This window comes from Rousettus aegyptiacus, unplaced genomic scaffold (genome assembly GCF_014176215.1).
Source record: "Rousettus aegyptiacus isolate mRouAeg1 unplaced genomic scaffold, mRouAeg1.p scaffold_m13_p_2, whole genome shotgun sequence".
NCBI classification, from domain to species: Eukaryota; Metazoa; Chordata; class Mammalia; order Chiroptera; family Pteropodidae; genus Rousettus; species Rousettus aegyptiacus.
This window is the reverse complement of record NW_023416295.1, coordinates 35,191,133-35,217,467: the sequence shown is the minus strand read 5'-3', so window position 1 is coordinate 35,217,467 and position 26,335 is coordinate 35,191,133. Positions and strand designations below refer to the sequence as shown.

The 26,335-nt window shown below is 35.8% G+C and overlaps 1 long non-coding RNA gene across 2 annotated transcripts; it reads right to left on the bottom strand.

Annotated features, from left to right (window-relative positions):
- Positions 1-3,886: 3,886 nt before the first annotated feature.
- Positions 3,887-24,174, bottom strand: LOC118613870. 2 transcript variants are annotated; one of them, XR_004956004.1, is made up of 3 exons: positions 23,696-24,174; positions 21,263-21,374; positions 3,887-9,885 (listed from the first exon to the last, which is right to left on the bottom strand). It is a non-coding gene; the product is annotated as an uncharacterized LOC118613870 (long non-coding RNA). The 2 variants fall into 2 exon arrangements; XR_004956003.1 differs by having other exon boundaries at positions 3,887-16,081; positions 23,696-24,171.
- Between the last annotated feature and the right edge of the window lie 2,161 nt (positions 24,175-26,335).

The window sequence follows — 26,335 nt, the reverse complement described above, 5'->3', positions numbered from 1 at the left end:
TTTATAGATTATTCATTATCTTCCAGATTTCAGACTGACCTAATAATTCCTGGAAAGTTGACGACAGACTAGCCAACAGCTCAGAGACCAAAGATCGGAGTCTGATTCAACTTGGTGGAGTCTTTAGCTAACAAGAAAGGGACATGTGATGGGTTAGTGGGGGAATTGTGGCGTCAGTCATAGAAATAAATATAATTGAAGGTAAAAAAAAAAATCAAAACAAGTAACGTAGAGAAAGAGGCAGTCAAGCAATGCGTTATTATCCCAAACAAACAAAAAAAAATGCTCTGGTTGGGAAGCCACAAAGTGCTTTCTCTGTAATTATTAACAGCTGTTGCCTGAAAATTATTTTGAGCTCATTCCAATGTAAATAGTAAGACAGGAAGAGTAAGCACTTTTCTTTAACTGCATGGCCTTTAAGGAAGAAAGTGCAAAGATTTGCTTGAAGTAGCCATACTAGTTCCGTAAACCTTCACATGACTTCATACATTCTAGATTCCTGATGAAGAAAGCAGAGGTTCTGACAGAAGAAGTCATAGATAGGGTTTCTATGATGACTTTAAACTGTTTTTTTTTACTACTACTTTTCTTCCCTAAAATTTGCTAACTTCTCTATTTGGGGCATTCAGTAACATACATATTTCCTATTGAAACAGGTGAAAACAGAGGCTGACTAAGCTTTCAACATACTTTTCATCTTAACTCTCACAAATATTTTCATTTGCCAAAGTCATACCACATAATACCTCTCTTCACATTTCCTATATTAAAGTCTTCTAAACCCTGACATCACAGGCAAGGTGAGGGCAAAAATGAATCTCTCTATGACCCCCTCTCCCATTTTCTGTTTAAGAAAATCTAATATAAAGAAATCAGGAAATAAAGATGAGTTTCATTCACTTTCCAATCATCCATTGAGTACTTGCAATGGGTCAGGTGTTCTCCTAGTTCCATGAGACACAAAGATAATCAGACACAGATCCTGCCCTTAAGTGCTCTTGTGTTAGCTGGAAAATTACTGTTTGGCTATCTAACAATCAGCTTTCTGCTTCTGAACCCCTGCTTGCACAACCGACCTGTGAGTTGACAGTCAGTAAAAAGAAGAAAAATAGACTTGTGTGTTGAAACAGGATGAGGAATGGGGTTTAGGGCTTAAAAACCCTGTACCTCTAATTTCAGGGCTGCTTAATTTGGGGTCTGACAGACTCAGCTGGCTGAATAAAGAGTGTGCTTCCTATAACTCACTGATTTCTGGTTGTCTATGTGTCTATCAGGGGCTGGCAGCTACAACACTCTCAATCTAGTAGGGAGATAGACATGAAAAACTAGACATTGTATTGCAGTGTAACAAGTGTAGTGAAAGAGGTAAGCATGAGATTAAAAGGGGCTCATCTACCTAGAGGCAGATCAAGAAAACATTCATGAATGAGAGGTGTTTTGAGTTAAGTGGAGAAATGGGACTTTGCCTGGTAACCACAGAAAAAAGAGCATAATGGCAGAAGGTGAGTTACTGATAGAATGAGGGTATAGTGGAAGATTGGGGAGATGAGTCTGGAGCCTAAATTATGAAGGGTTTTTTATGTCATGGTAAGAAGTTTTAACTTTATCGTGATGGTAATAGATATCCATTGAAAGGTATTAATCCAAGAAGTAAATAACTGGATTTAAACTTTAGAAAGGTCTTCTTCAGCATTGTGGAGAGAGGATTAAAAGGAATAAAGAGTTGAAGCACAATTTCTAGTGCGAAAGTGGCGGTATTGATTCGTGTGAGTGATGCTAGAAACCTGAACTGGAGGAATGGCAAAGGGAATGGAGGCATAGCTGAGAAATATTTAATACCATCCAATTAATTAAGTGCGTAGAGTGAGAGCAAGGGAGAAATAGTGGTAGGCGAACACTAGATCTGGGGTTTTAGCTCAGGAATGGTGAAATTAGCTAAAGTAGAAACATGTTTGTTAGTAGGAAAGATTAGTTTGAACTTTTAAAAAAATTTGTATTTATTTATCTTTATTTTATTGTGGTAAGAACATAACATGAGAGCTACTCTTAAAATTTTAAGTGTAGAATACAGTACTGTTCAGTAGAGGTACAGTGTGGTATGGCAGATCTCCAGAGCTTATTCATCTTGCGTAACTGAAACCTTATGCTTGTTGATTAGTAAGTAACTCACCATTTCTCCCTCTCCTTAGCCCCTGGCAACAACCATCTCATGCTTTGATTCCATGAATTTGACTATTTTGGATACCTCGTTCAAGTAAAATCATGCAGTAATTGAAATCAGGATCTTAAAGCGATATTAACTCTCCCATGCCTGCTGCAGCACTATTCACAAGAGCCAAGAGGTGGGAAAAAAACCTAAACATTCACAGTAGTATATACAGACAATAGAATATTAATCAGCCTTAAAAAAAGAAATACTGGAATATGTGGAAACATGGTTGAAACTTGAGGACATCATGTTGAGTGAAATAAGCCACTTTGAACTTCTTATAGGGCACTAAGTTGGTGCTGTTTAATGAGTACTTAAATACACATATGCATCCTCAGCTGAAGTAGACAAATACTGAACAAAACCAGTACAAACACTAAAGCTAAGAAGACAACCAAAAAATTGTACATGATATTCTCTGTCTCTAACAGAAGGAGAAACCAAGTAGTAACTGCAGTGATTTAGAAAGCATGTTTCCATCTTATTATCAAAACAGAAACAGAAGAGGACTGGACATAAAACGGAGAAAGACATGCTGATTAACCTGGAGGAGGAGAAAGATTTCTAAAGACAAAAGCTGAGATCTTAGTAAACACCTAAGAAGATTAAAATGAAATCCCGAAGTTCAAGAGAGATTGATATGAAAGAGAAAGCATGCTCCCAGGTCTAACAGCTCTTTCCAAGGGTTTTTAACCAGGGAAAGATGCATCAGTTGCTATTAAATCAGAATTTGTGCTCTCCTGTAACGATAGAAAAGAGATACAATCTGGGAAGGCAGAAAACTATTGAGAAGCATCTTCTTAAAGCCACATATAAAAACAGAAAATCAATTGGATAACTTTAAATATATGGAGAGGTGTACAAAATGGTCATATACTATCAGGACAGATATGGGGGACGATGAGGAAGATCCGTCTAAGACACTCAGAACACTTCTGGGTAACTAAACTGAAACAATGAACAAGCAGAAACTATGAGCGTATGTGAAGTAGAAAAAAAGACATTTAGGGTTAGGAATCCATATTTGGATGGTAATAACAAGAGCAGTACAAGCAGAGACAAAAAAAAAAAAAAGTCAAGTCACCATTAAGATGAAGAATCGCCTTTCAATCACCTGACACTGAGGAAGCCACAAAATAACCCAGTTCCCAACATGTGTTTCATTCCCTATGAGGCCATCCGATAGAGCTATTCTTGGGATAGTCTGAGATCATACCCCTCTCTCTTTTTCTGAAAGCTGAAATTGTCTCACTCACCTCTCCAACATTTCTAAGAAGTTGACTACAGCCAAAAATGAATGAATTCCTATAGGCCATGCCGTTCACAGAGAAGTGGAGCAAGATTTCACCCTCTCCACTTTGAACATCAGCCCCTTTTATTGGCAGCCTCGTCACACTGCTTATATTGACCTTTCTGTCCATTAAAATCCTCAATTCTTTCATTAGGTATTTATTTATTAAACACACAGTTATGGAGCTCTTATTATGTGCTAAGCACTGTTCAAGGCCCTGGAGATATAAAAGAGAGCAAAAGCAGACACAGTCCCCCGCCCTCATGCAGCATCTAGTGTGGCAGACAGACACTGAGCACATAATCACACTTGTGCAAGTGTCATTCATTACACATGAGCAAGGAGGTGGCCCAGAACCACTCATGCTCTCCATAAAGGTGCCTTCACACTTCTATTGGCAGGAAAAAAGAGGGAGCGCCATAGCTCTTTCCCAAGAGTCTCAGAGTCTTCGCTGCCATCTGCACTTTATCCCTGTTTACTTCAGTTGGTACAAAAGGCCTAGTCCCTCAGGAGACTCTACAAACCTGAACCCTAATCTCTTTAAGTGGGGCACTACAGCCCCCACTCTCATCTACAACTCCTCAAACCCTTCTGATGTCCCCTCAAGGGTGCCCAGTCCATTGTTATTAAAATCTGAATAGCCTCAAAATTCTCGTGAACATTCCTGTCACCTTCATGTTGCATCCGAAAGCTACCTCTCCTGAGGATTCTGCTTTACTTCCAGCCCTCTCCGGTGGTGTTTCCCTTATGTCTCTAGGCCTGGAGTTGGGAAATGTGTCCTCCTTGCTCCACTTCTGAATCTTTTTCCCTCAGTTCTCCCTAAGTCCTACCCTCCTGCCCCAGCTTTGACTATAGCGTCATCAGACTGTACTATTCATTACCTTTTTTTACAGGAGTCATCCGCTCATCTGCACCTTCTTTCTTCTCTATGTTAAACTTCTTCAGACACCTTCATCCCACATCTGCCACTTGGCTAATGGCCTAACCCTCTTTTCACTGAGAAAATGAGAGCAATCAGAAAAGAACTTAAACAGGCTCTTTGCATTTACTTAATAACATGAGGACAATTTACTCTTGTCCTTATTCTTGTCACTATTAATGAACTGTGCTCTTATCTAAAGCTATTTGAGTATCTTCTCAAAGATTTTGCTCCAAAAATTTTTCCATTTCTCTCCTAAAGCATTTATTTATTCCCAGCAGCTTACAACATGCTATGGTTTTTCTTATCTTAAAAACTTCCCTTTACCTTATTTACTTCCCTCTAGTTACTTTCCTACTGATCAGTTCTCTTTCCCAATGTATATATACAGTGTCTCTAATTGCTGTCTTCCTTGAATCTATTCCAATCGAGATTTTGCCCTCCACCATTCCATAATCTTTTCAAGATCACCAATGACAGCCACAATGCTGAATCCAACAGTCAGTTCATAGTCCTCATTTCATTTTACCTATCATCAGTTGACCACTGCTTCTTACATGAAACATTTTTTTTTTCACTTGACTTTGCAGAACATCACACTGCCCTGGCTTTTCCTCTTTTTCACTGACTGTCCTTACTATCTTCTGGTAATTCTTTCTCAACTTCCTCATTCTAAATGCTGGAGTCACCTTGAACCAACTATCTTCTCTAATTCACTTTTCTCTGGATGATCTCATCTAATGATTTGACTTTGATTTAAATTGGATTTATGTACAAAGACTCACACATTCATATCTAAATCTCAGACCTAGGATAAAAAATCAATCCCAGTTTTCCTGGGACTTTCTTGATTTTAGCTCCAAAAGTCCCGTGTCCCAGGAACCTCCTTAGTCCTATGCAAACTAGGATGGTTTTCATCCTATCCAGACTTCTCCCCCAAATTCTAGATTTATAAATCCAACTTCCTACTCTTTAACTCCACTTAGATATGTAAGAGGCACCTTAAAGTTAACATGTGCAGACTGACACCTGATCTTTCCCTTTAAATCTATTTCTCTCATCTCAGTAAATGGTGATTCCATTCTTTTAGCTGCTTAGACCATAAACCTTAATGAACTCCTTGATATTTTTTCTTAATCCTATAACATATCCAATCTGTCAACATATTCTGTTGGCTTTCCTTCAAAACTATTCAGAATCTGACCACTTCCCCCACTTCTACTGTTACCACCGTGATCTAGCCATCATCATATCTTGTCTGGATGAGTGCAGACAGGTTCCTATGACACCCCTGCTTCCACTCACCCTACCCCACCTCCACCCACACACAGAGTTTATTCTCCCCACAGGAGCCAGTGCAATCCTTTGAAAACATATGTCAGATCAAATTTTTTTTTGCTTAAATTGCCTAACTACCCACCCATTCAGACTGAAAGTCGAAGCTCCTACACTTACCTTCAGAGTCCTACCTCACCTGACTCCTCTCTCTATTCTCATCTGCTATTTTTATTCCCATTTGCTCTGTTCTGACCATGCTGGCCATGTTGCTCTTTAAACATGGGAAACATGTGTCTATCTCAGGGCTTCTGCTCTTACTCTTCCCTTTATCTGGAGCAGTCCTAACTTCAGGTATTTAAGTCTGGTTCAGATGTTACCTCATCAGCTCTTTCTGCCTATTTAAAATAGAATGAACCTATGCACACACGTGATACGTCCTATCCTACTTCTCTGATGTACTTTTCTCATATTACTTAACACCAATAAATATACTTTTATTTTACTTGTTGATTCGATTGTCATCTATCCCCCCCTCCCCATTGCTAAATGAAGATCTTTGTGGGGGGGGGCACTGTTTTATTCGCTACTATATCCTTATCACTTGGAACAGAGCCTGGAAAATAACAAATAATCAACAAATATGTGTTATGTAAACCAATGAATGAATTATAAATTGAGACAAGAACTCCATAGGCAGGAACAGAGCAAGTAACCATAAGAACATGAAACAAAGAAATCTCATCCTGGAAAGTTAGGGAGGGCTTCCCAATGGAAATGTCACTGGAACAGAGACCTGAAGGATGAGTAGGCCTTAACCAGATGATGTGGAGGAAATAATATTTCAGACAGAAGGGACAACATATGCAAAGGCTTTGTGTGAGGAGCCCCATAGTGTGTTCAAGGAACTGAAAGAAAGTCCATGTGACTACAGCACAAGAGAGCAAGAAGATTGCCGAGACATAAAAATGTCATAAAAATATCACTTGGGCTGGTGTGTTAAATTGAGTAGAGAGGGTCAGAGTAGAAACACTGAGACCAGATGAACCACAGCAATAATACAGGTGAGAAATAGTGGTCCTATGGACTAATAAGGTAGTGGTAGAGATAAGAGGGTAACAAATTCTGAAAGTCTAGGAGTTAAAATGGTTAGAGCCTAGAGAAGAGTTAAAGATGAAGAGGAAAGGAGGAGGAATAAAGAGGCATCATCAATGATGCCTATATTTATCAACAGAGCAAACAGGTGGTAGTAATATTTGCTGATTGGGGAATATTGGAAGAGGACCTTGTTTGAAGTGAATGATTTAAGATTTCAGTCTTGGACCTCTGAATCTAGGAGCCTCTTGGACATCCAACTCCAAGAGGGATTGGTTGAGATATTGGGTATATAGGATTGGAGCTATGTAGAGGTCTGGGATGGAGACAAGTATTTGGAAGCTAGCATTGTAAAGCTGGTAATCAAGCCTTGAGATTGATAAGATGGCCAAATTTTTGCATGAGTTCTTACTAAGCCACATCTTTCCACCTTTGTATTCACATAAATTTGGCAAAAGTACCATTATAATTTTATTCTTAATTAATTTCATCTTGTTAGAGAGTCAGATTATTGCTGTCATTTGTTATAATTTTTTAAGATTCTCATTCCCACTTATTTTCTCTCTCCCCTTTCCTGCTTTTTATATTCTTCCATAATAATAATCAGTAGCAGTAGCATAACATGAACATCTCTAACTAATCCATTAATAATTACATAGAACCAAACAAGATAGATAAGGTTGCCCTTGGTGCCCCACTTGGGACCTTCCTCCAGAGTGACATTGATAGAGGCAAATCCATTTCAGGTCAGTCACAGAAACAGTTAAAACATACATGCCCATCTTATCTCCCAAGGATGGCATGACAGAACTTATAAAATTGGTGATTGTCTTCTTAATTGCAGATATCACAATTTTATCTCATTTTTGATATCCACTTTAGATGGTATCTAATGAATTCCATATATGAGATCTTAAAATTCAGGTCACTCACTCATCTCTACTCTTCTCAATGTATGTTATTATTTATAGTTTTTCTATTAGTTATCTATTAGTTATTTAAACCTCTATTCTAATTCCATCAGCTTTTGCAGTATCTCCTGCAGCCTTACTTAAAGGTGGCAAAATGTCATGTAAGATCTCTGAAGATGAGTTCTGTCTGATTTTTTCCTTTGTCTGTATCCCAAATGTCTAGAACAGCAGTGACTTTGGTGTTTTAGCATCCTTACATGTCTGCCTATGTGTCCTTTTATTCCTCCTAACAGCTACCCTTTTACATTTTTACTTTTTTACTTTACTTTTACTTTTTTACTTTGACTAAAAGCACAGCAAAGCCTTCTATATTTTGTCCATAGGTGACCTGATGCTAAACGTCTTTGTTTTCCACATTGTTTGTTGTCTTTTTAAAAATAGTAGTTGTTGTTGTTGTTATTATTATTTTAGAGAGGAGCCTTTTTGTGTTTTGCCTGGGTGTTAATGCTGTCTGCCTACATGTTGATTTGAGGAAGAGAGACAGGTATCCACTGATGGTAGCAGTTTCACTAAACCTTAAAGGAATCCCCTGAATTCAACTCCAGTTCTAACTTGCTTGCTGTTGACTCTGAGGCCAGACACTTTCTGGAATTCTGCAGAGAAGATCGGCTCTTTCCTTGTAGCTTCTTATCTATAAAACTATGGCTTTTTCAGCCTGTTTTATTCACCAAGCCATTCTCATTCATTTTCAATCTCCCAGAAACCTGCTAAAATTATTTGTTTGTTGGTTCACCCTCAATTTCATTTGCTTTAATGTTGTTGGTTTATTACTCATTCTGCTTCTCTACTTTCATTTCAGGTGTTAAAATAAAAACTTGTACTTCATTTGCCATCTTAAACCAGAAATGTTAGAAGTGATTTTTTAAAGTATTTTATTTAATGGGTATTATATGAAAGGAATTATGAGATACACATAATTCGTTATGGATAATTTTTTGCTTTCTTGCTCTGAGTCTGACTTCCTACATTAACTGTAACATAGTCAATATTTGATTATTGATCTCTTAACTTTTTTCTTATTTCTAATTTAATTCTAAGATTTATACTAATTCTCTGATGTATCTTTTAAGCCATATATATTTTTTTTACCAAAATGCATTTAAAAATAAGGAAATACATTTAAAAAATAACATCCTTTCCCCTCTTCACACAGTGTAGATGAAAACAAATTCCACCTCATAGAGAATGAGAAGAGGGAGGAGGGGTGAATGAGCAACTGTGACCTGACTTCCTCATTACCTGACCACAGAGCCAATGTATTGACTCAACCAATATTTTCCAGAAGTGGATGAGCATGAAGAATGCTAGGGGAAAAAAAAAAAAAGCCAAAGATTACCCCCACTTATCACACTTACATTCAAAGAGAAACAATTCTCTTAACAATTCATTCACTCATCTAACAAACATTGTTTTAGAGGGAAAGAGCCTCACATTTATTGATCATGACACATTCTAATCCTTTCCCCTATGTTACATTTATTCATGGTTACAACAAACCTAAGAAGTAGGTATTACAGTAGACTTTTGTCATTTGAAGATTTAACAAAGGAGTTTTTGACTATTTGCCATTAACCCCAAAAGCATAGGCATTATAATTTTTCTAAAGCATTCACTCAAAGCCAATGCCCACTTGGAGTGTAAAGTAGTGGAGCAAGTGATTTGGCAATGAATGAGATGGGATTATTGGTAAACATCTCTGTTTTATCCTGAATTGGCTTTCCTCACCTCTGTTGTAGCTCTCCAGAAGTGCTTCGGTAGGATTCTTGCATTCAAGGATCCCATATCTAAAGATTATCCCTTGACTATTTCAAGGATCTATTATAATCAGGAGATAATGAGACATTGCTCATCCAGGAAAAAATGACAAACTGGGATTCGAGACCATTTTTCTGGACTCCAACAAAGTTCATCCTCTCCTTAGCTCACCCTCTGAGCTTCCTCTAATGGTGGGAATCGAACTTCAGCAATAACTGTTGTCCCCATCAATCTGAGGCCCCATAAGGAAAAGCATACTTCGTCAAGCAGCAGCACTGCACTTTAGGCAGTTTAAGGATCCTGAGGAGGCCAGACAACAAGGAGGCTTATCTCTTCTTTGTCCCCAGGAGAGTACAAAGTTAACTTCCCCCTGACAACCAACAAAATAAGATGAATAAAAATAAATCACTCATTTGAGTCAGTCAAATGGCCAATTTAATAATAGATACAGATGTGTGAGCTAAAGAGAACATAAATTATGAAAAATTGACAAAGAAATCAAAACTGAGTGAAGAACACAAACAATGGTCTAAGTTCTGCCCAACGTAGAGAGTCCATGACTCAGGCAGCCCGCATAGTTGACCACCTTTGTATTCATCTGGAGGAGTCTTCTACAACTCTGCTATTCTAGTTCATAATAAGGTAAACTTTGAGATGTTCTAGTTGTTTTCAGCAACCAGTAAACTAGTGCCTTTGTGCATGGAAAATATTTTGTCAATTACAGAATCTTCTTCTCCCTCCAAGATATCTCAACATGTTTCCTTCAAACCAATTAACTTTGTTTTAGTAAGAGGAGGTTTGCCCACAATTTCTTTAATGAGATTAATAAGAACAATCCTTCCCACGTGTGAAGGAATCAAAAATTTCCATCCTTTGACTGAGACTCCAGCTCATAGTTATGAGCTTGTCCTATTTTGTGTGGATGTAAACTTAATTCTGGCTTCTTTTTTTCAAGAAAACAAGTTTTAAAAAAGATGTTCTTAAACTGATAGTATCTGGGCCCCCGGCAGCTTAGTTAGCTGAGATGCCCTTAAATACAGACTATAATTATTTAGGAGGTACCTAGACTAGATAATCAGTGAGATTATTAATGTTTTCTCCTAAAAGACACAGTACACAGAACAGGTAAATTCTAAGCTCAAATAATAACTCAATACCTTTACATGAGAATTTGGAATTACAGAATTCTTTATTATTCCACTTGGTCTTTATAAGACTCTTATGAGACAGATGTTATTCTCCTATTTAATAAGATCAGTAACTTGCCTAAGGTGACACAGGTGTTACATGACCAAAGCCAACTCTATTTACATATTAATTCCTTCAAAACCTAGTGCCCATAATAAGTAAGGTGCTTAGGTTACAATGAGTAAGATAAGAATTTTCACCTGTATTTGCAGTGTGTATGTATATATTCTTAGTAAAATGTCTAATACCTGCTAGAATAAACTAATAAGCAGTCTTTTTGCCAGCAGGCAAGAAAACTCCTACCAGATACGATTCCGATTCACACTAGCTGCCCTGCTTCAGCTTGGACCTGGACAGATCATAAATCATAGTGAAAAGACTGCTTAGTCATCATGCTGACTCTGTCTCTGCCAGATCCATATGAGTTGTCAACAGGCTGAAAAGCACTCCGATTAATCAGATGTTGTTATGAGGGTGGTTAATGTTATATTTATCATGCTGCGTTTCATCTGTGCCCAAGCTCCTCCTTGGAAAAAGCAGGGGGAATTCTGGAAGTTACAATAAGTAAGGGGAAACCGTGAGAGAAGTCACATATGAACATAGGTCATATGTTAAAGAAAAGTTTTTCTGCTGATGTCTGAAATGGAATATAGTACAAGAACTATTATAAACTCTGCTGTCCCCTAAATTCCACTGGAATACTGTCAGAAAACCAATATGTAAAATTTTCAAGTTGTTGATCAAATGCAAGGTTAATGATCTGATCAATGGAGAGTCACATTTTACATGGTTAGTGTCACCAATGAGGCACTATATCCTCCTGGGTTCAGACAGGCTTATTTTAACAATATTATTTCATGGGCGATTTGTAGTCATCACATACACGCATAAGTACTCTGAAAATTATGATCCTTTGAAAGCCCTGGCTCTTTTTAGTTTGAGAGAAGTCTGAATTAGCAATATTTAGCCAGTAATAAATTTATATCATGTTTTATAAAATCATATTTTAAATCCACTGGACGTTAGCCACAATCTGTGCTATTTTGTTTGGGAAGAAAATCTTGGGCCACAGGACAGCTTCTAAAGGTCTTGTAAATAGAAAAGCATAATACTGAATGTACATAAAAGGGTGCCCAGAGTAAGTACGGTACCTCTGCCATGGAAACCACCCACTCAGCAACTTGACTACCAAAAAATGTTTCCACTGTATAGGGGGAATCTTTTGCCAAACCAGGTGCAACCATGATGAACTGTAAATCTCTAAAGTTATACAAAAGATCACTTTATGAAATGGAGGTTGATATTTTTTTCCCGATTAAAACAGAATATCTAAAGACAGCACCAATAGTACATTTTCAGAAATCAGAATCAGTTCCTCCATTAAAAACATGTCTTCAGAGCCTTCACTTGTTAACAGGTAACTTCACTTGGCTTTATTTTCATAACACCTCTGATGGCTCAACTTGTGGAATGGCCAATCACTGTGAGCAGGCCAGTTCTATTATTAGATCGGTTTAGAAGAGTCCACAGTCCCAAATAGTGGAAGAGCTTTATTCTCCAAAACTGGCTGTTCCCTCTCAACGTTAACACTAGTCAAAGAACTGCTATCTCAGGGAAATAAAATGGATTTGGAAAATCAAGGAGTTTTAAATGGTTTATGTGAATACATTTTTTTCAGAGTTAACTAAATCACTATGCCCTCTCTGTAGTACATGAGATTTCAATGTGTATCCCCCTGGGGAAATTCATTGTTGACTTACTTGTTTGTGGACCTGTATTAGTTTTCTAGGGCTGTCTTTAACAGAGTACCACTGACTGTGTATGGCTTAAACAACAGAAATTTATTGTCTCAGTTCTAGAAGCTACCTAACTAAAAACTCATATTTCCAGTTTTTTGCACCTGAAATACAATAAAACTAAAACGAAAGCATCGTAGCATCCTCCTGAGCCATCTTCTATTACGTTGTTTGTGCTGATTACTGTTGCATTCAACCAGGCTTGGAACCTTGTGATCATCACACATGTCTTTCCCCACGTTCTTTATATCAAATCTTTTCTAGAAATCCTGTTGTCTCTACCTCTGTTATGTAAATGGTCCTTCTCTGATTTGTACTAGTCCAAAGTACTCATTATTTTTTACTCAAGTGGTTTAAATGGCTTCTTGTTAACTCAGCCTATTTCTATTGCATGCTAAACTATACCCTGCTTTTTCCACTTCTAAAAGTTCAGATGAAAAATGTAATTTTCAGTCTCCCATTCTCTGTAAATTTTAAACTGAGACATAAGTATTAAACTGACATTTGTGTCCTCTATACTATGTATATACTCTTTTGGCTTCCCTTATCTCTTGCCAGTGTTGTATAGGTAGGTATCTGCTTCTTTGGCTAAACTAGACTACTTGCTTTTTAAAAAAATGGATTTGATAAAAAATGGATTCTTTCAAACGGTGCACTTATATGGCCAAAGACTTCTTTATTCCATGTTCTCCATGAAGTCATTTTATTATAACCCAACAGGATCTCTAACACTTAGAATTTTATTTGAAACCTTTATTATTCCACTTAACTAATGAAAACTTTTAGCTTTAAAGTAAAGAATATACTAGAAAGTCAACTTGCCACACCAAGAAATTGTGTGATAAACTTCCCAGCCAATAAACAAGCAGAAGGTTGAAATTATTATTTGACTTAAATATCTTCTTTGTTAAATTTATAATAATAACTAGATTATGTACCTCTATCTTTGGAATATCACAGCAACTCTCTTATGAATGTTCCATGGGCTACTAATGGCTGGGGAACTGGAGGAGAGGTGTCAAGAACAGCAGGAGGACATATCCTGCACCCAGGAGCCCTGTTACAAGTGAACAGGATGAAATAGTCCCCAAAATTAGTCTTAAGAATGTCCTCATGCCAAAATTTTCATACGTAAGTGTTCCTATTGCTCTTTAGTACAAGATTTCCTGCCAGAGACAAAGGTTTGGTTTGGCCTCCTAAAATACTTAAATTGAACATTTAATAATAATAAAAATCATTCTTCCTAGTACTTCCTCAGAAACTAACAGTAAATCATCCAAGTCTATTTTTTACTTGTCTTGGAGGCTGAACTTATGTACAGGGAGTGAGGGACTCCGCGTTCTCCAACACGATGTCCTTGGTTTCTCCTGAGCTAGTGGGATACATATTCATTGATAATGATGTGGTTTCTAAAAATGAAGAGAAATGTGACACCATGGCTGTTTTCAGGGTACCTTGCTTAAAACAAATATGAGTTTACAGATATGAAAAATATTTGCCATTTTTGTTTACTTATATAGGAGGCATAAGGATCCCTTTCCACAGCAAGAAACTCTAGCCCAGGACACTTAAAATATAATTCAAATTGTAAACTCTGATAGACTTTTTTTTTTTCATAAAATGTCTAGTAGATTAAATGAAGATTATTGAGAATTTATTATGTGTAAATAACTGTTTTATACATCCTGTTGCAAAAAAAAATCAAGCCATCACTCGTACTAGTTAGATGAAAGAACTTGTTTAGGTCTTCTGGAGACAATACTAACATTCAGGACAATTGCTGTTTACAATAAAGGACTGTCAAGACCAAGTCAGTCTTGGAGGCTTGGATTAGCTCAGTGTTCCAGAGTTGAGCTCTGGAAACAGATGCGTGGGCTCAAATCCCAATCCCATCCCTGCTAACGGCATAGCTTTAGCCAAAGTATTTAACCTCTTTAAGCATCAAATTCTCATATGTGAAATAAGGACAACAATAGTGTTTCCTTCCTCATGAGTTTATTATGAACATTAGATGAGACTTAACATAACTACCTACTCCGAAGAAGCCACTCCAGCTACTTTAGCCATTATTACCCATAAGCGGTCAGTTACCGTCAAATCAGAACTGATAACCGTATTTCTTTTTCTTTTCCTTTTTAACTCTAAAATACCTGGATTTCTATAGCTTCGTAAAAGTCACTATATTGAGGTACAATTCACATACCATACTTTTCATCTATTTAAAGTATACAGTAAAATGGTTTTTAGTATATCCATGGCATTGTGCAACCAACACCACAATCTAATTTTAGAACATCTTGATCTGTTTTTGCATATTAGCTGTTCTTTTTTTTCAATTATTGTACTCTAATTCCCTTTCTGCAATTCTTCCTACAGTCCCTGTAAAACTATGTTGAATAATAGATGAAACTACTTTATTAATGGAACTGCCAATATTTTTTCAGTTAGAGAGGTGTAAACATTTTTTAATTAACGTGAGGACAATACTGTATAAACTTTGTTTTCCTGGCTATCTCATAGGAAGTCTAAAATTGATTAATCTGGTAAGACAGAAAGAAAGCAATGACCTATTTATAACTTTTTTCAACAATTGGGCTGTAGGTTGGCATGTGGGTTGGACTCATGCCCTGAGACTCATGCCCTGGACTCATGCCTGGACTCATGCCTTGGAATCATGCCCTGGACTCATGCCCTGGAATTATGCCCAAATACACATAATATTTTTGAAGGCCTTAGGGAAGGGGAGAATACAACCCTATGTTCCTAGATGCTTTAGAGACGAGTAATGAAATGTCATAGGATGGGCAATCATAAATCCGTTTAAAATTCTGTGATCTGAAGGACAACTCTGGATAAAAAGTGTTTTGAGCTATATTCTGTAGGAGGAAATAGCACATTGTTGTTTATTTCATCACTTGACTAACCACAGATTGACTAAACCAGATATTTGTGACTAGACATTTGAGTGAGAGGGTTCTTTTTCCTATTAGCCTGAACAGGGCAGGAAATTAAACCCTAGTGGTATTCCAAGGCCATGGTTCTGAAGTTGAGGTGGGATGAGCTGAAAATGAGATCAAATAACAAATGAAAGAAAACCTGAACCACTTCACAAACCTGCCTAGGTCCTGCTCTGCTCAAAACACCCACAAACACACATCAATCCATATTCAAAATCCTTGGTTCATACACACAGATTGAAAGCATATTGGACTTTGGGTTTTTAAAAAACAAGTCAGTAGGTTCAGATGAAGCTGAAAAATGTATATCGTTGCCAGTCCCCAGAAGTTTCTTGGACTAGTTCAGGCAACAGCTGCATAAATATTTCTTAAATTGGCTGCCTGTCCCACTTCACTTCTTTGCAGGAAAAAACACATTTTCCCCCAGTTCAGTTTATTACTTGTATCTCCTGCAGATTAACTTATGAACATTATTTCTAGAACTAGGAGTGGTCCAAGAATGACTATGACTTCTAGCACTTAACAAGACACTACCAAACGATTTTTCTCCTCTTTTGTCTGGCTTACTCATGTTCATCCTTCAAGACTTAGCTCAGAATATTCAGCATCAAGAAATGAGAAGGACCTGTGTGAATAAAATTATAAAACTTTATTAAATAACACAAAGAAACATTAAAATAAATGGGGAAATTACCTATTTAATGGAAAGGAAAATTAAAAATTATTAAGAAATCAATTTCTTCTAATAGGATCTATCTATTCTCTATAATGACAATCAAAATCTCAATAAGCTTATTAGGAATTGACAAAATGACCCTAAACTTCATCTAGAAAAGTAGAAATGCTAGAAGAATCGGCAAAAATCTGAAAAAGAATGAGAAAACTTTTTCACATATGTTATAAAGCTAGAACTGATACTGACTCATGAACTTCTAGACTCCAGTGAGTATAACAAAATGGAATCTAGAAATAATCCCATATAACGTCAATTTGGTATCCAATATGGCTACTATTTAGTGAGCTCTTATGTGTCATCTAGTCTCCTAAGCCCCTTACAAATACTAATGTATGTAGTCTTGAAAACTCCAAGATATAGGTACTATTAATATCCCCATTTCGATTATGAGAAATCAGGTTCACCCAGTAAGTAAGCAACAGAGCCATAATTTGGACTCAGCAGCCTAACTCTAAGACCTTAATCACTATACCACTATGCAGTATTTTAAACCAACAAGAAAAAAAGATGACTAACAGAAATTCACTTTTCATATCACAGCTGATTGATTATAGATGGCTTATAAATATTTAAATATAAAAACAAAACAATATAATTAATAGAGTAAAATATGGGCTTTTAGAAAACTCAATGCAGAGAAGGCTTTTTGCAGCCTACACGAAAGTCAAAATCAAAATAGAAAAAACTGATAAGTCTAACTTAAATTTTTTAAAACATAGTTAAAGTCAAATGAAATAGTGAAATAATAATTGTTGTATATATGACAGGCAAACATTAACATTTCTAGCAAACAAAGCCTTTTTATAAATCAACCAGATGGTGATAAACATGCCAATAAAAAACACACAGGTAATTCACGAAAACAAGGAAAATAGGCAAAAACTATGTTAAAAGGTTTTTAAACTTATTAATGATTAATGAAATGCACATCAGAATAAAAAGATAATTTTTCATCTATTGGATTGGCAAGGACAAAATAGATAAAATTCAATGTTGACCAAAGCAAAAGAAAACATGGAATTTAAATTAGTAAATTTTTCTGGAAAGCAGTTTGGCATTTGTGAATCAAAATTTCAAGTATGTATAACATGATCTAGAAATTCTTCCAGAGAATTATCTATGGAAATTATTGTCCAAGTATCCAAAGCTATAGAATACAATGATATTATTTAAGACAACAAAAAAAAAATTGGAAGCAACTTACTTGTACTTTGATCAAGGTCTAGCTAAATAAATTGAGGCACAAAGTATAATGGAATACTATATAGCCATAAAATGGATAATATAATTTTTAATTTATTGATCTGAAAAGATGTTTGGGATATACTGTTGAATGAAAAACAAATCGAGATATTGAATAACTCATGGAATATGACCACATTTATATAAAATTATGTCTACAAACACACACACACACACACACACACACCTAGAAGGGTAGTCACCAAAATATCAATACCAATTGTAATTATCTCAGGGTAAAGACAGTTGGGGTAAGTTTTACTCTGTTTATATTTTCATGTATTATTAGGAATTTTTTAATGAGCAAACAAATATGACTAAACAAAGAAACAGAAGCATCACAACTGAAGCATTGCCTTTTCCAGGAAGGCTTCCAAACTCCAGATTGGTCTAAGTGTTGCCCTCTGACCTCCCAATGCACCCAATGCACATCTCAGCAATGTAAAAGTATTCATTAGTATGTGTCATCTTACCCTACTAAATCATCAGCTTTTGAATATCCCTGATATCTATTTTTTTTTTTCCTGTGCCAAACTCAGAAACTGTCACATAGTAAGTACCTAATGACTCAAACTATTTGGGTCCAACGAACTTCCTGTAAAGTGATATACTGTATGGGACAGTGAGTGTGAATTTTATGAGACAACGATATGGTTATTTTCAATAGTTTTAATGAGAATAATTGTGGAGAAATGCAAAGTAATGGCCTCTTTTTTTAATGGACCTATCTTTGAGCAAGATACAGGGTCTCAAACTAACTACCATCCTTCAGAAGTCTTCTTGTGAGGACTACTGTGTAAGTCTTGACAATGACACTAATTTGTTACTGAAAGCATGTCTACTTTTCTGCAAATCTCACTTTCTACATCTGCAAACTGGAAATGGAATTAATTCACTCAGTAACGGGCATCTACTTCCAATGACTGGTGATGAGGAATAGCTAACACGTTTGCTCTAGTGCTCTTTAGGCATACTTTATTTCAGCCCCGCAATTTCCAGTGAACTCTGTCTGTATTTTGACATTGAAAAACAGTGTTTTGGTGCTGAGTGACACTGAGAGATATTTCACAATAAGCTCCTTTTATCAGTTTGTTGACTTCATCACGTGAGTTTTTCCTTTAGCCAGATTACGAATTATATTCTGGGGTCAATACTTTTAAACTCTAGTAACAGATGTGAGTTGCAGGTAGAAAGTGGTCTCTAATTAGTAACTATTATTAGATATTAACATGAAATATAAAATAAATGAAAAGGGGAGTAGATAATATATTGTATAGCCCAAAAGTAGAAAGGAATCCTCTAATTAAAATTAATTAAAACTCGAAAGATCTAAACTCCATATCCAAACTGTTAATGTAGTTATAAACATATTCTGGAGGACAGTGACAGTTTTGTGGTTCTAAAGGAATTATTAATGCTTATAAAAATTCAAACAGGACAGAATAGTAGCAAGTGAAAAGTTACAGTCATACCCCTCGTTATGCAAGCTGGAGATAATCACTTTATTCTTAGGTCTTTAGGTAGTAGCCTCACCTTTAGTCTGGGTTTAGGCACATGTGATTTTTACACTTTCCTCCAGCCACTGAAAGCCCCAGCTTTTAATAATCACGTGAAGACTGACTCTTATTTTATAAATATTTACACTAAAAGGTCAGTCAATGTCTTTTTGGGTGTTTGTTTACTTAATCTTTTGGAAATCGAGCTTAGAATTTCTACAATGTGTTGCATTAAGCACTTGTCATCATTTTGAACTTAAAACTGTTAATAAGGCTGTATGCATTGCTAAGTATTTACTTAAAATCAATTCTAAAAGTTTTAAGACATATAAAACACTGAGAATATAAATAAAATAGTGCCAGAAAAAAGAGAATGAAAATTAAATAAAGGATAATTAGAAATTAGAAAAGTAAAAAAGAAGTACCAGATGCAAATAACCTAAAGCTATAGTCAACAAAATTGTATACAATGAAAATAATATAACATAATTTAGAACACATTATGACATATGTTTATGTTATAAATACTGAAATTAATGTAGATACAGTTCCAAAATTAGTCTTTTCCTTCCACTTCATACAATTATGCTTTCACTTTCCAAAGAGGGTAATCTGCTACATATTTAGTCAAGTCAATGACCATTAACATCATAATAACAGACTTCTGAAGATGTCTGTTCTTGCCTTCCTAAACTTGTTTTTCCAAATGAACTGTGTAAGTTGTTCTCTCAATAATTCAATCTTTGGCTTTACTAAGAACCATATTTGAGAATGATGAGCTTGTTAATAAATGTATAAATAAAAGACTTATGTAGCTATTAGGATCTGCTGGAGTGGCTGATGTTAAATCAGCTACATCTAAGGCTCAATACTACCGATAAATCTCTGTTCTTGATTTTGCACGAACTCTCAATGACCCGCCATGATAGACAAGTAATTCACTTCACATTACTTCCTTTTTTCCTCATCCTTCCCCGAGGTTTTTTGGTTACTCTAAACTTTCTTCCTCTTTTATTGGTTATATAATTCATATCATATGTACTATTTCATAATTTCAAATAATATATTTTCAAATAATTCATATAATTTTAAATAAATGCTTAAATTCCCTTGTTTCACTATTTTTAGACAGTATCTGAATTCTTTCTATAAAATGAGGAAATAAAATTCCCACACTATCTTTCACTTCTTCTCTGTCCCTAACTCCCAGCTGTTTTCAACTACACCAGAACTTTTCAATTATCAATATTTATAGCATTTACACTTAGAGACCCTCTTGTCCTTGTTTCATAACTTTACTAAAAAGATTCTTAACTTTGTTTAGAGTTTATTCTAAAAATTAAAAATTTCAGCACATACAACATTATTATTATTATGTTTATACTATTTATTGCAGAATCAAGTATCATAATCGGACCTTGGGAGGAAAAAAATGTAATCTTATGTAAGGAAAACTTTGTGACTCAAAGAAAATGACTTAAGAATCAAAATGAAATTAATTCCCTTTTCTTTTTCTCCAACAATTCCTCAAAATCATGCTGCTTTACTTTGTTTCATATACAGAAATGACTTCTTTTACATGTTTCTCGACTAGAAACTGAAGTTTCTAGTTACCTTTTTTTTTTCTATTTGACGAGAAACATACAAGTTCTTCATTATATCTTTAAAGTAATCCAGATCCTTCTTATCCATTTCCCTTCCCATGGTGCTGGTTGGAAAATTACTGCTTTTTATCACCCATGGGAACATAGGCTATCACCAAGAGGAAAATAACATTCTAACAATAAGCTTTCTTGCACACCCGACCTGTGGGTTGACAGGTAGTGAATAGAAGAAAAATAGACTTTTATGTTCAGACAGAATGAAGAATGAGGTTTAGGGCTTAAAAACCCTGTACCTCTACATTTTGGGGCTGCTTAATTTGGGGTCTGTGTACCCCTGGCAGACCCAGCTGGCTGAATAAAGAGTATGTTTCCTATAACCCACTGATTTTTGGTGATCTTTGTGTCTTTCAGGGGCTGGCAGCTATCACACCATTCATCTCTTCCATTTTTCTGCTATCTCTTACTTGACTTCTCAATGGAAAGATATTTAACATCCTGGATTAACCTTTAAGATCACTTATTTTTCCCTTATACTTTATTTTTGTCTCTTTGCTCTACTTTTAAATCCATATTTTTATTGGATTTTGTGGGACAATCATATTTTTAATTTTTAGTAAGTTCCTCATTTCTCTTTTTGCATAAAACTTTATATTTACTTTTATAGATACAATCCTTTTAAAATCTCTCTGAGGATATTAACGAGAATGGGAAAAAAATTGTTTTCTTACCTGAATATCTGGGTTCTTTTTTGGTCCATTACTTTCTTTATTCATCTTAGTCCTAATATTCAGTGCTGTTGTTTTTTCCCCATATCTGGTCATCATTATTTATCTGTTTATACTTATAAAAAAAAAAAGATTAGGTCGATGACTTCAACTAGCTTATGTGGATTTCCTCTGCAGTTGGGAGATTGTTTTTTCTCACAAGATATCACTCTGACTGGGAGGATTTCTGGGTGGATGGGCAAGGCATGTCAATGGATAGTCATCTTTAGGATACATGGGCCAAGAACACAAAGTAATCAGGGTTTCATTCCCAATATGGGAACAGTAAGGCTTTTTTTTCTGGAGCCCACAGCCTCACTTGAAACATTAGCCCTCCCCAGGGCAACTTAGCACTGCATACATGCTCTATGTAGGTGGGAAAGAGCAGCTGTTTTACACACAATCCTGCCCACTCCATCACTGTAAACTCAGGCTATTCCAGGAAAGGTAGCTCACAGCTGTGCTGCAACCTTTTATGCTAGGGTTTATATGTCAATATGTTCTCAATATGTTCTCTGTTTTCTTTTTGCCAGAAATTTATCTTTGATGTGTTAATGATTCTACGCTAGCTTGTTCTCAAAAGAACAAACTGAAGGTTCGGGTACTCTTTTCTTATCATTTCAGTGGCATTTGAGGAGGAAGAGTGGATAAACATGTGTACTCTGTAGACAATCCTTGACTGAACACCTGTGTTCTGAATTCCCTCCCCATTCTCCTCAATACCCTCCCTCCCTCCCTTCCCTCTTTCCTTCCTTCCTTCCTTCTTCCCTCCCTCTCTTTCTCTTCCTCTCCCCCTCCCCCTCCCTCTTTTCCTCTATCACTCTCTTCTTTTACAGATAAGGACCTAGAAGTCTAGGAAATGATGTTAGAATTAAAAACAGTGATGAGAACTTTTCTTTTTCTTTTCATAGAAGTTCTTTATAATGCCCACAATAGAAATCTCAGCTATATGTTTCCAAAGAACTGAAACTAAACTTAATTCAGTGTTTATTTTTTCTAGACAAGTCTCTTTGTTGACTTCCACTGTCTAAGTGAATGTCATATTTGAAAAAAAAAGCTAAAATTAATTGATAAATTTAACCGACTAGTTTATCTAATATGGCACATTTACATAAGGATAATTAAGATTAACAGTGAATTATATTGAAACAAAGAATATCCTCAATTCGTCTTTATATGTATTTAAGAAACACTTTATTGGAGGCTAAGAGTGCTAATCCTCTATGAGATAGGTATTAATGTTCCCACTGTGCAAAAGAAGAACAGAAGTTCACAGAAATTCAATGATTTTCCCAAGGGCTCATAGAGGCTGGTAATTGCCAAGACCAACATTTGAACCCAAGTATTTCTGTCGCTCCTAACCATTCCCAGTTTCACCTGATATAGGTGTTAGGGAAGCCCCAGAGCATTGTAAGTACTGCACAAGGACCAGGCAAGACATTTGAAACTTGTGACATCTATCAATATTGAAAAAACTTTAGCTCCCTGGAAATACCATGTTCAATGAATCAGTTTATAAAAATATACTCATTTCCGTGTGTAAATTAAAATGTTTGCCATAAACAAATAGACCTTTAAGGACACTAACAATTCTCTGAAATTGCCCATTAGAAAAAGCTCATGCTAGGGTCGTGTGGTGCGGAGGAAAGAGGACAGTCTTTAGAGACAGAAACGGTTTTAGACTCTGTCTGCCACTTACTGGCTGTGTAAGCATATGGTACTTATTCTAAAACTCAGTATTCTTATCTATAAAACACAGATAATTTCTTTTTCACTGAGTTATGGTGAAAATTAAATGAATAAAGGGCTGAGAAATAACAGATATTTAAAATGTTAGTGCCTTTCCACTATAATATCTTTTACTTAAATACTTTACAATAGGTAAGAAGATATGTACTTATTTAGTCAATATATTGTACTAAATAAAAATTAAATCTATCATTAGACAACCATTCTTTCTAGAATATATATATATATATATATATATATACACACACACACACACACACACACACACACACACATACATTAAGTACATTAAGCTCAAATATTACTTTAGGTATGATTTACTATGTGACTATGTCCTGCTTGTTAGGTATTATTTTTTTTAAGTTCTTCGAAAGTGAGTTCTTTTAAACATGTATTTCAACCGAGGTGTTTTAGTTACTATAAGACATATTTGTCCTCTTACATCTTCAATCTATTTAATTAGATTAACTTTTGTATTATTACACCTGAGTTAAGGAAACCACTCTCTAAGACAATTTTGAACATAACTATTTCAGAAAATTGCAGTGTACTTTTCTCCCAATAAAATGCAATAAGAAAAATGTTCAAACACAAAAACATATAGTAACATAGAGGCCAGAGTGACAGACATGGAAAAAAAGTACTTACTTGTACTTTGAGCTCTCCTTTGTTCATTCTTTAGACAAAATATTTGCTCCCTTTTGGACTTGGAAAATGTAAACAAGTATCCATATAAGGAAAAAGTCATTTAACTTTTAAAGTGCGACTAAAAGCAGCCAGTTCAGACTTGTTTGTGATAAATGAAATGTGTTGTCACAGATTCTTCTAATATTTCCACCCTATTCTTAAATTGCTATCTTATAAAACAAAAATGTTCTGACAGCAAAGATTTTTCTGAAAAGTGGATCAAGAGGAGAAAAGAGACATTATAAAAGAAGAAGCAGTGTTTACTAAAGTAATAAAGTTTCAAGTAAGTGTCAGGGGAGGTAAAGGGTAATAAAGTTTCAAGTAAGTGGGAGGAAAAGGGTAAAACTCAGTTGCCTTTTGTTTTGGCGGAAAGCAATCTCAGACTAAGTGTATTTCGCAATCATAATAAATACATTAGATTAGGTCATTTATATACCTATTTTTATGTTTTTAATATTTTTAATTACTCTATGTCTTTAAATTTTTTAATTACTGTATCAAGAGTCTTAATGCAAAGATGACTTTTAACCCTCAGAATGTTCGGAAAAGATATGAATTGGTTGATCAGTCAACAGTTATGGATGTCAATATAAGCTTGGTGAACAAACCAAATGAGGGTATGAAGTTATTTTTTAAAACTTCATTTAGTATACTTTAAATCTATATAATTTTATTAACCGATGTCACCCCTGATAAATTTAACTAAAAAACTTAATTTAAAAGAAATTATCTGTAAAGATACACAAAATTGTTCATAGTGGGTATTTCTGAGGATTCAGGAAGAAGGAACAGAAAGAAGGGTCTTGGAATAATTTAAAATTCTGTTGTTGTTTTTTTTTTTAAACAGGAGCACACTATGTTTATAATCCAATCAATCTTTAAAGGTTTTTTTTTTTTTTAACTAAATAATCATATCTTTTAACCCATTGGTGCAAACAACACCGATAAGGAATGACAGGGCAGAATTCTCAGAGGCATCAATATGGCAGGTAATAAATGCATAGAGTATTTGATCTTAAATGATCTCCAAGATAAAAGACACGTAATAGCTTAACATTTTTCACCACAAATATGTTTGCCCAGTACTTTCTTGTTCTCTGTATTCCACAGGTTTTGTATATATACTTCTTTTCCTCCTACACTTTATTCAAACACCATTCTCTTGTTCACAATCCATCGTCTTAGAGAAAAGCTCAAAAAATGACAGCCCATGAGTGACTCGCTGATAGCCCCCAGATGTATTTTGATTTTGCTAGAAAGGAATTTTCAAATTAGTTGCCAGCATTTAAGAATTTGGATATTTAACATAAAACTGCAGATTCCCAGCTTCTTTTAAAAGATCAAAGGTTATGACAACACAGGGCCCACATTCCCGAGTGGCAGCTGGAATTGCTGACAGCTGCCCTTTTAGCATAGTGCCTGCTCTTCAGTTCACCATATCCCTGGCCACATTCTGTCACCTCCCAAAAGTACTTCCAGTGCCATGCTCCATTTAGTACACCTCTGGCATTGCTTTTTGTCTTATGGTAAATAGGAAAGTAATTTTTTTTATTTTTATATGTTGGCGGGGAGGGGTGTTTAATAAAGGGAATATCAAGCAAGCGAGACGTTCCACGGAAAAAAATGGGCATAGGCATATTTGTTTATGGAAATGAATATAGCTTCCCTGTGTTTAATACGCAAACAAAGGATGTCTGTATTGAAAGAGCTTAATAATCACAAGAAGCCTGCATGGAATAGAGAAAAACATGAAAAAAATGTAATGTAATGAATCTGTTTTTAAGTGGAAACATACTTAAATGTGATACTTTTGTAGAATGTAATTACATGTTAAATGAAAGACTATTTTCCTATATCTAACTTATTTCACTCATTTGTATTACCTAATTGACCCTGCAAGTATTTGAGGAGTTTGTCTCCCCATTTAGAAACACCCAGATACCCAGATCACGATCAACCCCTGCCCTACTTCTTTGCCCCCAGCAGTAAACAGCAAAAGCTGTCCAGGCCAGTAGATTCTCTTCCACTTTCCTCCTCTTCCTGCTCTGAACAGTACTTTGCAAAGATAAGGGAGGCAGCTGTAAAAGTTCCTTTTAACTCTCCAACTTCATGTTCCTTCCTCCTACACAAGGCCTCTCTCTAAGCCAACAGTCTGGCAAAATGCCCATATGAAGAGCTGAGACCTTCCTTTGCTAATATGGTTCTATTCATTTTACAGGGTCATGGGCCCTCAGTTACAGCTGCAAACACTCAGGGCAGATCTCCAACCCCGGCTCGACCTCTGTGGGAAAGAGTGAATAACCTGTTCAAGACAGTAGCCAAACCTAACAGAGGCATCTACTGTCTGTTCAAAAGTCATAAGCAGACCAGCAGCTTCAGGGTTATGCTAAAGTCTTCCAGCTTCCAACTTCAGAGGAAAGAAAAGGGTTCTCTGGTCAACCATGTCTGAGTCATATCTGCATCCCAGGGTCAGTCAGTTTGGGACAAAAATCAGTAAATGTTTGCTGAATATAGAATCCGGCTCTACTCTCTCTGGACTATCAGCAGGAATCTATCTTTAACTGTCGTTAGTTAGGTCAAATTTCTAGTCATATAATAGTA